The sequence below is a fragment of the Lissotriton helveticus genome, chromosome 3_1 (assembly GCF_964261635.1).
Source record: "Lissotriton helveticus chromosome 3_1, aLisHel1.1, whole genome shotgun sequence".
NCBI classification, from domain to species: Eukaryota; Metazoa; Chordata; class Amphibia; order Caudata; family Salamandridae; genus Lissotriton; species Lissotriton helveticus.
In genome coordinates this window covers 1829693011-1829705828 of record NC_136061.1, presented here as the reverse complement: position 1 = coordinate 1829705828, position 12818 = coordinate 1829693011, and the positions used below count along the sequence as shown (strand labels likewise).

The 12818-nt window shown below is 49.7% G+C and overlaps 1 protein-coding gene across 3 annotated transcripts in view; it reads left to right on the top strand.

The window, feature by feature from the left end:
- The window catches only part of BRSK2 (BR serine/threonine kinase 2), a 762518-nt gene that overhangs the window by 394195 nt on the left and 355505 nt on the right, over window positions 1-12818 (top strand). The window lies entirely within an intron of this gene.

The following is a 12818-nucleotide window of genomic DNA, read 5'->3' as shown; positions in this document are numbered from 1 at the left end:
CTCTCAGCTGCAGTCTCTGTTCATGCTGTGGAATCCTCTCTGCCCCTCGCTCACCAGCCTCCCCCCTCAGCAGTCACAGCTCTACTCATATCCACGGTGTTTTGAGCTGCCTCCCCCCAAAACTCCCTACCTCCCCTCAGCAGTCACTGCTCTCTTCATATCCACGGTGTGTTGAGCTGCCTCCCCACAAAACTCTCTACCTCCCCTCAGCAGTCACTGCTCTCCTCATATCCATAGTGTTTTGAGCTGCCTCCCCCCAAAACTCGCTACCTCCCCTCAGCAGTCACTGCTCTCCTCATATCCAGTGTTTTGAGCTGCCTCCCCCCCTCAAAAACTCGCTACCTCCCCTCAGCAGTCACTGCTCTCCTCATATCCACGGTGTTTTGAGCTGTCTCCCCCCCAAAACTCGCTACCTCCCCTCAGCAGTCACTGCTCTCCTCATATCCACAGTGTTTTGAGCTGCCGCCCCCCAAAACTCGCTACCTCCCCTCAGCAGTCACTGCTCTCCTCATATCCACAGTGTTTTGAGCTGCCTCCCCCCAAAACTCGCTACCTCCCCTCAGCAGTCACTGCTCTCCTCATATCCAGTGTTTTGAGCTGCCTCTCCCACCCTCAAAAACTCGCTACCTCCCCTCAGCAGTCACTGCTCTCCTCATATCCACGGTGTTTTGAGCTGCCTCCCCCCCAAAACTCGCTACGTCCCCTCAGCAGTCACTGCTCTCCTCATATCCACAGTGTTTTGAGCTGCCGCCCCCCCCAAAACTCGCTACCTCTGTTGAAAATGGCAATGTATATGCACATAAGCGGCGTTCATTTGTGTTCACTGTACCCCTTGTTGTAAGCAGAACGGATATCGTGAAACACTGACTGTGTTATCCCGCCAGCATAGACCCATGCACACACGTACACGACAGCCATTTTAGGCACCATGGCCTCTCTGCCCGTTTGTTAAACCCCCGGCACCCCTCCCCGCGCGCACTGCTCATGCATCGGCCATAAAACCCTCTCCCTCTGCGTGACCCTGCTCTAGAAGTAACCCTCCTGCTCGACCCACACCCCCCCCATTTCCTCCCAAGAACACCCTTCCCCTCAGCTGACGAGCCCCCCCCCCCCCAGCTGCACTTGGCCTTTCGACCCGGTCCCAAGTCTTAAGACCAAGCCTCGTGGATGTACACCCCCCCCTTTTTCCTGCCCAGCATAACAAAACCGTGATACACCAACCGAAGTGCCCGATCTTATCGCCTGCCCAACTTTTGATCTGATCATCCCCTCCTGCCCTCGTGTCCTGTAGGAATGTCCGGCTGAGAGATCACAATCTCTTGTTACATTCAGGAGGGGAGGATGACATCTGAGCGACTGGTATGGGAATAGGCCTGAAGCTGGGATTCCAAGCATGCTTTTTCCTACTTCAAAGCGTCTTTATTGCAATAAGGAATGTTTGTGCATCATAAACATGTGTATAAAAGACGAAGCCTCAGAGAAACTTGTTAGAGCACCTCCTGAAGACACTATGCGAGTGTCCGAAATGACAGGCTCTCCTCATGAGAAATAAAACTCTGTTCTTGTTTTCCTGCTTCCAGCGCCCGTCTCTTTATTTGGTAATTGTTCAAGATGGGAACTAAGAGGCGTCCTGCGCCAGCAGCCTGGGCATCAGGTGCGTTATGGGCTGACTTTCCCACACCTCCCCTCAGCAGTCACTGCTCTCCTCATATCCACAGTGTTTTGAGCTGCCTCCCCACCAAAACTCGCTACCTCCCCTCAGCAGTCACTGCTCTCCTCATATCCAGTGTTTTGAGCTGCCTCCCCCCCAAAAAAAACTCCCTACCTCCCCTCAGCAGTCACTGCTCTCCTCATATCCACGGTGGTTTGAGCTGCCTCCCCTCCAAAACTCGCTACCTCCCCTCAGCAGTCACTGCTCTCCTCATATCCAGTGTTTTGAGCTGCCTCCCCCCCCTCAAAAAATCGCTACCTCCCCTCAGCAGTCACTGCTCTCCTCATATCCACGGTGTTTTGAGCTGCCTCCCCCCCAAAACTCGCTACCTCCCCTCAGCAGTCACTGCTCTCCTCATATCCACAGTGTTTTGAGCTGCCGCCCCCCCAAAACTCGCTACCTCCCCTCAGCAGTCACTGCTCTCCTCATATCCACAGTGTTTTGAGCTGCCTCCCCACCAAAACTCGCTACCTCCCCTCAGCAGTCACTGCTCCCCTTATATCCAGTGTTTTGAGCTGCCTCCCCCCCAAAAAAACTCCCTACCTCCCCTCAGCAGTCACTGCTCTCCTCATATCCACGGTGTTTTGAGCTGCCTCCTTGCCAAAACTCTCTACCTCCCCTCAGCAGTCACTGCTCTCCTCATATCCACTGTGTTTTGAGCTGCCTCCCCCACAAACTCTCTACCTCCGCTCAGCAGTCACTGCTCTCCTCATATCCAGTGTTTTGAGCTGCCTCCCCCCCCAAAACTCTACCTCCCCTCAGCAGTCACTGCTCTCCTCATATCCACAGTGTGCTGAGCTGCCTCCCCCCCAAAACTCTACCTCCCCTCAGCAGTCACTGCTCTCCTCATATCCAGTGTTTTGAGCTGCCTCCCCCCTAAAACTCTCTACCTCCCCTCAGCAGTCACTGCTCTCCTCATATCCAGTGTTTTGAGCGGCCTCCCCCCAAAACTCTACCTCCCCTCAGCAGTCACAGCTCTCCTCATATCCACAGTGTGTTGAGCTGCCTCCCCCCAAAACTCTCTACCTCCCCTCAGCAGTCACTGCTCTCCTCATATCCACAGTGTGCTGAGCTGCCTCCCCCCTAAAACTCTCTACCTCCCCTCAGCAGTCACTGCTCTCCTCATATCCAGTGTTTTGAGCTGCCTCCCCCCTAAAACTCTCTACCTCCCCTCAGCAGTCACTGCTCTCCTCATATCCAGTGTTTTGAGCTGCCTCCCCCCAAAACTCTACCTCCCCTCAGCAGTCACAGCTCTCCTCATATCCACAGTGTGTTGAGCTGCCTCCCCCAAAACTCTCTACCCCCCTCAGCAGTCACTGCTCTCCTCATATCCAGTGTTTTGAGCTGCCTCCCCCGCAAAACTCTCTACCTCCCCTCAGCAGTCACTGCTCTCCTCATATCCAGTCTTTTGAGCTGCCTCCCCCCAAAACTCTCTACCTTCCCTCAGCAGTCACTGCTCTCCTCATATCCAGTGTTTTGAGCTGCCTCCCCCCCCAAAACTCTCTACCTCCCTTCAGCAGTCACTGCTTTCCTCATATCCAGTGTTTTGAGCTGCCTCCCCCCCAAAAAACGACCTACCTCCCCTCAGCAGTCACTGCTCTCCTCATATCCACGGTGTTTTGAGCTGCCTCCCCCCAAAAACTCTCTACCTCCCCTCAGCAGTCACTGCTCTCCTCATATCCAGTGTTTTGAGCTGCCTCCCCCGCAAAACTCGCTTCCTCCCCTCAGCAGTCACAGCTCTCCTCATATCCACAGTGTGTTGAGCTGCCCCCCCAAAACTCTACCTCCCCTCAGCAGTCACTGCTCTCCTCATATCCACAGTGTGTTGAGCTGCTTCCCCCCCCAAAAAATTCTCTACCTCCCCTCAGCAGTCACTGCTCTCCTCATATCCAGTGTGCTGAGCTGCCTCCCCCCCAAAACTCCCTACCTCCCCTCAGCAGTCACTGCTCTCCTCATATCCAGTGTTTTGAGCTGCCTCCCCCGCAAAACTCGCTACCTTCCCTCAGCAGTCACAGCTCTCCTCATATCCACAGTGTGTTGAGCTGCCCCCCCCAAAACTCTACCTCCCCTCAGCAGTCACTGCTCTCCTCATATCCACAGTGTGCTGAGCTGCTTCCCCCCCAAAACTCTCTACCTCCCCTCAGCAGTCACTGCTCTCCTCATATCCACAGTGTTTTGAGCTGCCTCCCCCCCCAAAACTCTACCTCCCCTCAGCAGTCACAGCTCTCCTCATATCCACAGTGTGTTGAGCTGCCCCCCCAAAACTCTCTACCTTCCCTCAGCAGTCACTGTTCTCCTCATATCCAGTGTTTTGAGCTGCCTCCCCCTAAAACTCTCTACCTCCCCTCAGCAGTCACTGCTCTCCTCATATCCAGTGTTTTGAGCTGCCTCCCCCCAAAACTCTACCTCCCCTCAGCAGTCACAGCTCTCCTCATATCCACAGTGTGTTGAGCTGCCTCCCCCCAAAACTCTCTACCTCCCCTCAGCAGTCACTGCTCTCCTCATATCCACAGTGTGCTGAGCTGCCTCCCCCCTAAAACTCTCTACCTCCCCTCAGCAGTCACTGCTCTCCTCATATCCAGTGTTTTGAGCTGCCTCCCCCCTAAAACTCTCTACCTCCCCTCAGCAGTCACTGCTCTCCTCATATCCAGTGTTTCGAGCTGCCTCCCCCCAAAACTCTACCTCCCCTCAGCACTCACAGCTCTCCTCATATCCACAGTGTGTTGAGCTGCCTCCCCCCAAAACTCTCTACCTCCCCTCAGCAGTCACTGCTCTCCTCATATCCAGTGTTTTGAGCTGCCTCTCCCCTAAAACTCTCTACCTCCCCTCAGCAGTCACTGCTCTCCTCATATCCAGTGTTTTGAGCTGCCTCCCCCCAAAACTCTACCTCCCCTCAGCAGTCACTGCTCTCCTCATATCCAGTGTTTTGAGCTGCCTCCCCCCTAAAACTCTCTACCTCCCCTCAGGAGTCACTGCTCTCCTCATATCCAGTGTTTTGAGCGGCCTCCCCCCAAAACTCTACCTCCCCTCAGCAGTCACAGCTCTCCTCATATCCAGTGTGCTGAGCTGCCTCCCCCCTAAAACTCTCTACCTCCCCTCAGCAGTCACTGCTCTCCTCATATCCAGTGTTTTGAGCTGCCTCCCCCTAAAACTCTCTACCTCCCCTCAGCAGTCACTGCTCTCCTCATATCCACGGTGTTTTGAGCTGCCTCCCCCCAAAAACTCTCTACCTCCCCTCAGCAGTCACTGCTCTCCTCATATCCAGTGTTTTGAGCTGCCTCCCCCGCAAAACTCGCTACCTCCCCTGCAAAACTCGCTACCTCCCCTCAGCAGTCACAGCTCTCCTCATATCCAGTGTTTTGAGCTGCCTCCCCCGCAAAACTCGCTACCTCCCCTCAGCAGTCACAGCTCTCCTCATATCCACAGTGTGTTGAGCTGCCCCCCCCAAAACTCTCTACCTCCCCTCAGCAGTCACTGCTCTCCTCATATCCACAGTGTGCTGAGCTGCCTCCCCCGCCCCAAAACTCCCTACCTCCCCTCAGCAGTCACTGCTCTCCTCATATCCACCGTGTTTTGAGCCACCCCCCCCCCTCCCCCTAAAAAAAACCTCTCTGCTTGGAACAGCCGTCCTGCATCTCTCGCGCCCTGACATGTTTCTCTTTCTTCAGGGCTGGTCCTCCTCTTCCCTGCCGGTCTCCTCTGTTGCTGCTCTGCCTTCTTTCGACCTTCTGCGCGCGCTCTCTCCCTCACTCTCTCTCTCTCTCTCTCTCTCTCCTACCTCCCTCCATTGCAGTGGTATGACCGGAGCAGGCCCTGAGACAGGAAGTTACAGCACTCTTCCTGTTTTCTGCTTCCAGTAAAGAGGGAATCCATCGCTGTGCGTTGTGGGATAGGATAACCCTCTCATACCAATCTTACGAGCATTATTCCAAAAACATCTGAGAAGCAATGAAGAAAGTGTGTCCTTGATTGTTGATTATTCGGGGTTTGATTTTGTCTGCACTGACCTGCAAAACTTTGCTTTAGCAGCAATGCTCAGTGCATGACTTACCCTTCACGTTACTTGTGCTGTTGCCTTTTAGTTATATAGTCAGTGCTTTAAATGGGCGGGTACTGTCCCGTACGGAGTACCGGCACTTATTTATTTTGAGATAGAGAGTACCGGCACTTCTCAAGAGAAATGCTATGCTTTTAATTGGAGAGTACTGGCACTTCTCAGAAGTAAGCATATCCTCAGAGTACCTGCACTTCTATTTTTCCATTTCAAGCACTGTATATAGTGCTTCACGACTTGATGTAGGTCTCGATGCTCCTACTTCCAATGTAACCAGGGCTTTAAGTGGGCCAGGTCCTGCCAGTGCTCAGCAGCAACAGTTCTTAAAACAGGTGCCCAGATGGGTCCCTACCAGGCTCTCCATCTTTACCTTCAGGGTGGGGGGAAAAAGGCTTAACTCTGCAATAGTACCATCTGTCACTGCTTTTGATGCAACTTCAAAGAATCTCATTTTTCAGTTTTATATAGCGCAAACATGAGCACCAGTTACATCACGCAAGGACATATTCATGTTTTGAATCACAGGATGTTGAGCTTACCTGAGGCTCGAGTATGCTTTTTCAGCTTGAGAGTTGGCAGCACTAGCCTTAGCCACAACCTTGCCCAAAATAACAGAAGCATTTTCAATATTATATACAACGAATTCATAGTTGTTGCTTATTTATCTTATGCAACTTACAACCATTGACAAAGCCAGTAGCCCTGGCTTGTTGTAGGTGTAATGTTACATGTTGCAGTATATATCTGGATTAATTGACAGAAGCAGCAAAACACCAGTTGGGCGCCACACTATGCTGAGTACAGATTTTTTGCTTCAGTGTTTTAAGACACGCCCTTAATTACAGCGGAAACGCCCCTATGAGAGACACCCAGTTTTTTCATCCCACCTAAAGCCCTGAATGTAACCTCTCGGTGAGATCACTTGTCGAGCCCAGACAGTGGTTCTTACAAGCCCTGCATATTATGTAGTTACTTGCCCCCTTGCCTCTTTCACAAGCAGTCATGGGCGTCTTTTCTTCCTGCGCACACCCACCTCACTTCCTGCCTTCCGTTCACCTTCCTGTGTTACGTTTTCTTTGCTTTCACCAATCAGATCTTCACTTGTATTTGTATATTTTTTAAATCATAACATGCCACAAGACCTAAGGGATAAAGCAAAAATAAGATTGACTCCACATATGCACTTTTATTTTCTCTGTGCACATCTACGGTCGTTTTTATTTCTTCTGGATTTTTATGTTATCTTCTCTCTCTCTCCTCTTATTCCCTCATTATTTTATAGTGCCCTTGTTTTGTTGGTTGTTTTCCTTTCTTGTCTTCATTTACTTTTACTTTCCTCCACCTTACTCTGCGTACCCCCTAGTTGTCTCATTGATTGTGCTAATTTTATTACACAAATTCCTACAATTCATTGCACTTTCTCGCTCTTCTTTCTCTTGATCTTCTCTCCCCGCTCTAGTTTCCCTTTGTCAGTTTATCATGTATTCATTTCCCCTTTTTACCCCATTCTGTCTCACCTTTCTCTATCTCTTTTAACCTTCCTCCCAACTCTCCTCATATTGCTCTTTGCTCATTCCTTATTTTCTCCGTACCGTTTTAACTCTTTGTCGTCCTTTACTGTTCCTACATCTTCCTCACATTCTTGCATCTGTGTCCCTTTTTTGTTTCTCCCTTTCCTCAACATCTCTTTTCTCAATGTCCCTTCTCTGATTTCTCATACCTGCTCCCCCTATCTCTCTATTCATTCTCAGCTAACACTCTCTCTTTCATGGCTCCTGTTTGGTATCTCTTGTCTCCCTTTCACTCTCTTCACTCTCCATTTCCTCTCTCTCCCTGCTCTTTCATCAATCATTTTTCTATCCACCTCTCTCTTGCTTCTCCCTTTCCCCATCAGACCCCTTCTTTCTCTTGCCCATGACTCCCTTGTTTCCCGTTTGCTGTCCTTCTTCTCTTTCTTTGCCCTTCCGTCCTTTCTTTTTATGATTATGGTTATTCCTTCAGCCCCCAAATGTGATTACAGGGATTGGAGACGGTGATTGCTTTGTAATCTTTAATTATCCTCCCTCCCATTGTCCTGCCAGCTTCAAAGGGGAGGCAGGGCGGGGGCTCCCTGGGCCTGGATTATGTCTTCAAAGGGGAAATAAATTGTACAAAAAGATTAATTTTCTGTGTTTTCCTCCGAGGTGTGTGATAAAGGCTGCACTGCGGGTTTTAAGGTCCATAATAACAAGAATAATCAAGATTTCTTCGACCAGCGATCGCCAATGTGTGAGAATCCATTAAAGTGTATGAAACCCGGGCTAGGGTGGAGAATGAGTGAGACGGACTTAAAATGTTGAGTTTGTGATGACAAATGAGTGAGAATCAGCTGATGTGTGTGGGACTAGGGGGGAAGAATGAGTTGGTCTACATTGAGGTCTATGAGTCAGGTGATGGGGATGAGTGGTTAAAGATATTGTACTGATGACCATGAAACAGTGATAGAGAATAAATATGAATCCGGGAAATAAAATGCCACCAGTGGTAGGAAACAAATGACTATCCATAGGACTGTGTCTGGCCACAAAAAGGATAAATTGTGATTTTATTAATATATAAAAAGCTAGTGAAGCAGAAATACTGAGGCTTGTATGACGTGTATAAGACAACTATAGGAGAAGAGATGAAAGTGACTTGTAGGGTATGAGATGAGCGATTGAGAATGAGTAGGATCCGTTGGGTTGTATTAGACTGGCGATGCTATTATATGTTAAGGTACTTTGTATATTGCACCTGTGCCATGAATGAAATTCGATTAAGTGTATGAGACTGGGGGTGAAGCATGATTAAGACTCCACAGATGTTCATGAACTGGGAAGAAAGAAGAATTGAGACTCTTGTCACTCTCCTTCCTTTCATCAGCAATATCAGCGAAAAAGCAGCCTATCAAAACCAAACTTTTCCTGCCCAACTACCAACCTGGCTTCAGATCACCTTGCAGCATGAAGACCACTACCTTACAAATCATAGATAACTCCCTTATGACTACAAATGAAGGTCACCATTGATATTGCTGAACCACTCAGATGCCATCACCATATTTGACCATACTACCCTCATTCAAGCTCTGGAGTCTCGAATGCGATTCGCTGGCAATGTCTTTCCCTGATTCTATTAGCACCTTTCAAACCAACTCCAATTTGTTCACACGGGCACCTCCAGACCCCAAAAGATTCTCATCAGCTGAGTGCCCCAGGTTACATACTGTCCCTGGTCAACTTCCATTTTTAAATGGAATCCCTTGAGGCTTCATTCACAGATAACAGTGTCAAAATTCACCAATCTGCATACAATATACAACTATACTTGAACGTCTGCTCTGTACCCACACTCCAATGCCTCAAACACTGCCTGCACCGCATATATACCTGGATGTCCAGTTGACCTGAAGCTCAATCCCACCAAGAGAGAATTCCTGTGATTTGCCTAGAACAACAAGCAGACAAATAACACAAATCTGTCTCAAGGAGAAAAACTTTGAAATCTTCAAAACCCAACTTTTTCATTGAATGCCATGTCACTTGAATTCATCCTGGTCACCATCCTCCAGGAACAAATTGCGAAACACAAAACACACCAACTCTCTCTTATAAAGAAAATGAAACTGTTTTTTTTCCCGAAAAGCAACTTTAGAACTGTTGTTCAATCCCTCTCCTCTTGTATTTGGATGGCGGTAACTTCTTGCTCAATGGCTTCCTAGACTTCACATAGGCCCCCACTTAAGGGCTTCCAAAACAGCCTCACATCTCATCCGGGGCCTAAAGAAATATGATCAGATCACCCCTCTCTTGATGGGGCTCCTTAATCCTCCTTGCCAATCCACACCATCTTCAAAATGAGCCACAACATTTACAAAGTCATCATGACCAGCTTCTTCTTATCTTGCAGACAAACTCACAGTCTCTGGTGGCTCCCTGCACACCGGCAGCCAGAACACCTTTAGAGTGAAGACTAAGAAGTGTGAAATAAACAAAGCAAGGCAGGAGGCCCTTCTAAACTGCACACCCAGGAAATGGAACAACATCCATGTGTCCATCATGACTACCTCAACATTGCTTCAATTTAGGAAAAAGTTGAAGAAGCACCTCTTGAAAGAACACTACATTGCAATGCGGTAACCATGCATTTCTTCTCCTACAATCCAGATTTTTCTCCTTTCGCTTGTTGACTGTATACTGCTTGTGGCCCTTTTGAGCACTGCGCTGCACTGCCTTTTAGCTAGGTTTGCATTATACAAACATCAGACATTTGCATACATATATACGGTAATTATTCTTTGAGGTGTAGAAGGCACTAAACTCTACTAAAGTTCAAGAAGCCAGTGATGATGGAATGGAAAAAGCCACAGCGAAGGCTAGTGTCAGTTATAAGGGATGGGTGACTATTCATTGAAGTCTTTAAGATAAATGTTGGAGAATGAATGAAGCACCATTGAAGGGCATTAAAATGTAGGAATGGAATGAGTGAAACCATTGATGTGTGTGGCTCTCCATGGGTATTGGCATTCTTATACTAATTAGGTGGAAGCAAAGCTCTATACTTAAGGAGGTGTAGGGTAGCAAATAGATAAAGATTGCGTACATGAGAGGAAGAGGGGAGGCGGGAAGAAGGGTTTCATGTGGCTAAACACAGGGTTCAGTGGAGTAAGGAGGATTCCTACTAATAGCAGATGTCATGCTTCTAGCATGTTATTCAACCCATTTTTGAAGTGCAGGAGTGAGTGTAAGAGCTTACTATGTTGAGGAATATCATCTAAAATCCTGATTGCAAACTCGTGAATGGATCTCTTCTGGTCTTTTACATTTGTATCTTCTTGATTTCAACAATAGCGGTCTTCTGGCTTCGTCTGTTGCAACAGTAGCCTCACAGATAATTTGCTTTTCTGAAAAGTAGAGCAAATGCTGGTTGGCACTTCTTTCTTGATGCAATGGGTCTTTAAGGAGATGCGAGTCTGGTGGAGTGGCCAGTGAAGGTTCACCAGAATAGGAGTGATGTAGTCATATTTCAATGATTTTATTTATTTTTGAGGTGGGCAGTGTTAGACCTGGCACCTTGGCGTGGGTTTCCCTTCCACTTTTTGCTGTTGTGCCTCAAATGTTTTGATGGTGTCTGCTACTCAGGGCACTGCGCCACGGCCAACCCGTGCCGCAGTGCAAGTGCTCCCTACTGTAAAGTGTACATATGATTGATGTCCATGATTGGTTCATTGGATTTACTGTTAGTCCCTAGTAAAGTGCACCAGGAGTGCCAGGGCTTGTGAATGCCAATACTGCTAGTGGGCCTGCAGCGCTGGTTGCGCCACCCACAAAAGCAGCCTTAAAATGTGTCTAGGGTCTGCCATTGCAGAACCTGCGTGCAGTCTGGTACTGTCACCCTGGCTGGGCAAGTGCACACACTTGCCAGCCCCTGAAGCTTCCCTTAAACTTCATATTAGTCACCCCTATGGTAGGCCGGAGGGCAGGGTGCATTGTAAGGATAAGGTAGAACATGCCCTGATGTGTGTGGCATGTTCTAATAGTGAATTACTGCCAAATTCGTTTTTCACTATTGTAAGGCTACCTGTTCCCTTCTAGGCCAGATGGGCTGCTGGAATTATTACACTCTATAATCCCAGCAGGCTCAGGGAACATGGTAGAAATTCATGTTTAGTATGCCTGAACTCAGAATAATAAAATACTTCTTTTAGTAAAGTTTATTTTAATATCCTGTGTTTGCAAATGCTACTTTTAGAAAGTTAGCATTTGCTTGCCTAACCATTTCAGCCCGCCTCTGCTTGGATGTGGATCTGACTGTCTGGTGTGTGTGAGTGACAGGGCTGGGAGTTGACAGGTAGTGATTAGCAGGAGGACCCCTTAATGGGTGGTGGGAGTTTCCCCTGAATGATGCATCAGGCTGTGCTCTGCCTCCACAATGCTGGCTCCGCCCTCCTGGGGAGCGACTGATGACTCAGCCTGCACCTGGCCCAGGAAGGACCGAAGCTTGTCAACAAAGTACTCAGGCCACTCCTGCCCTCTCAATGCCAGCTCCGCCCCCCTGGGGAGCGGCTGATGTGCCTGCCCTCACACTGAATGCAGAAGCAGAAGTACCCACCGCAAGTGCTCAGGGACTGGAGCAGTTATGCAAAGGCCCCCCTGGCCAGTGAGAACAAAAGAAACTGTGTATAAAAGTAGGAGCCCTGCTCCTTGTAAATTAGATCCAGTTTGCGCAAAGAAGAAGCTCTGCCTGAAGAGAAGGACCCTGGAAGCTGCAAGGAGAAGTACTGACTCTGACCCCAAGAGACTGGCCTGTGGTGGGTGCCTTGCTGCTAAAGGAGAGCAGGAGAAGAAAGACTGAAAGACTTTGCTTTTATCCACCTTGTGCCAAAACTTTTACCAAGATCTCCAAGGGCTTGCTGTGAACTTGCCCCCTGACCAGCGCCCCAGGAACAGTGGGCGCTACCCTGTCCCCCTGGAAGAAGGAGCTGCTGTGAGCCAGCAACCTGATCGACACAGCTGCTGAAGGAAAGAGGAGCGCGCCGTGAAAGAATCCCTGCGCCCCTCCTACGAGGCCCTTGGCACCCCGTCCCGCCGAGCACCGCATCTGCTAACTGGCCGGCACCCGGTGACACCGAAAGGCCCAGCCTCGCTGGCCTAATCACCGTCCCTACCGCCTGCCTAACTGCGAAGCACCGCAAGAACGGACTTAGCCAAGTATCTGCTGTGACCTGAGAGGCTTGTGTGCGCCTCACGCTGCTACCCGGGGCTCTGCCCCCCTTTTCCAGGACCTGAGGTGTGTCGCCGTCTACCCGACCCGCGCGCAACGCCAACCTCCGAGCCAGAGCCGAGCCGCCGCTCGCTCCAACCTCGGGAGGAAGACACCGCGACGTGGACCACCGAGCCGGCCTGCACCCGACCCCTTCCAAAAGACAAAGGTACTGTTTCCCGTCCCGCGGTGCGAGCCGCTGTCCCACCTCGCTCGCACCGCCATCTGCCTCAGCCGAGTCCCCGGAGCCGCGCAGTGAGCACTCCCCGGGCC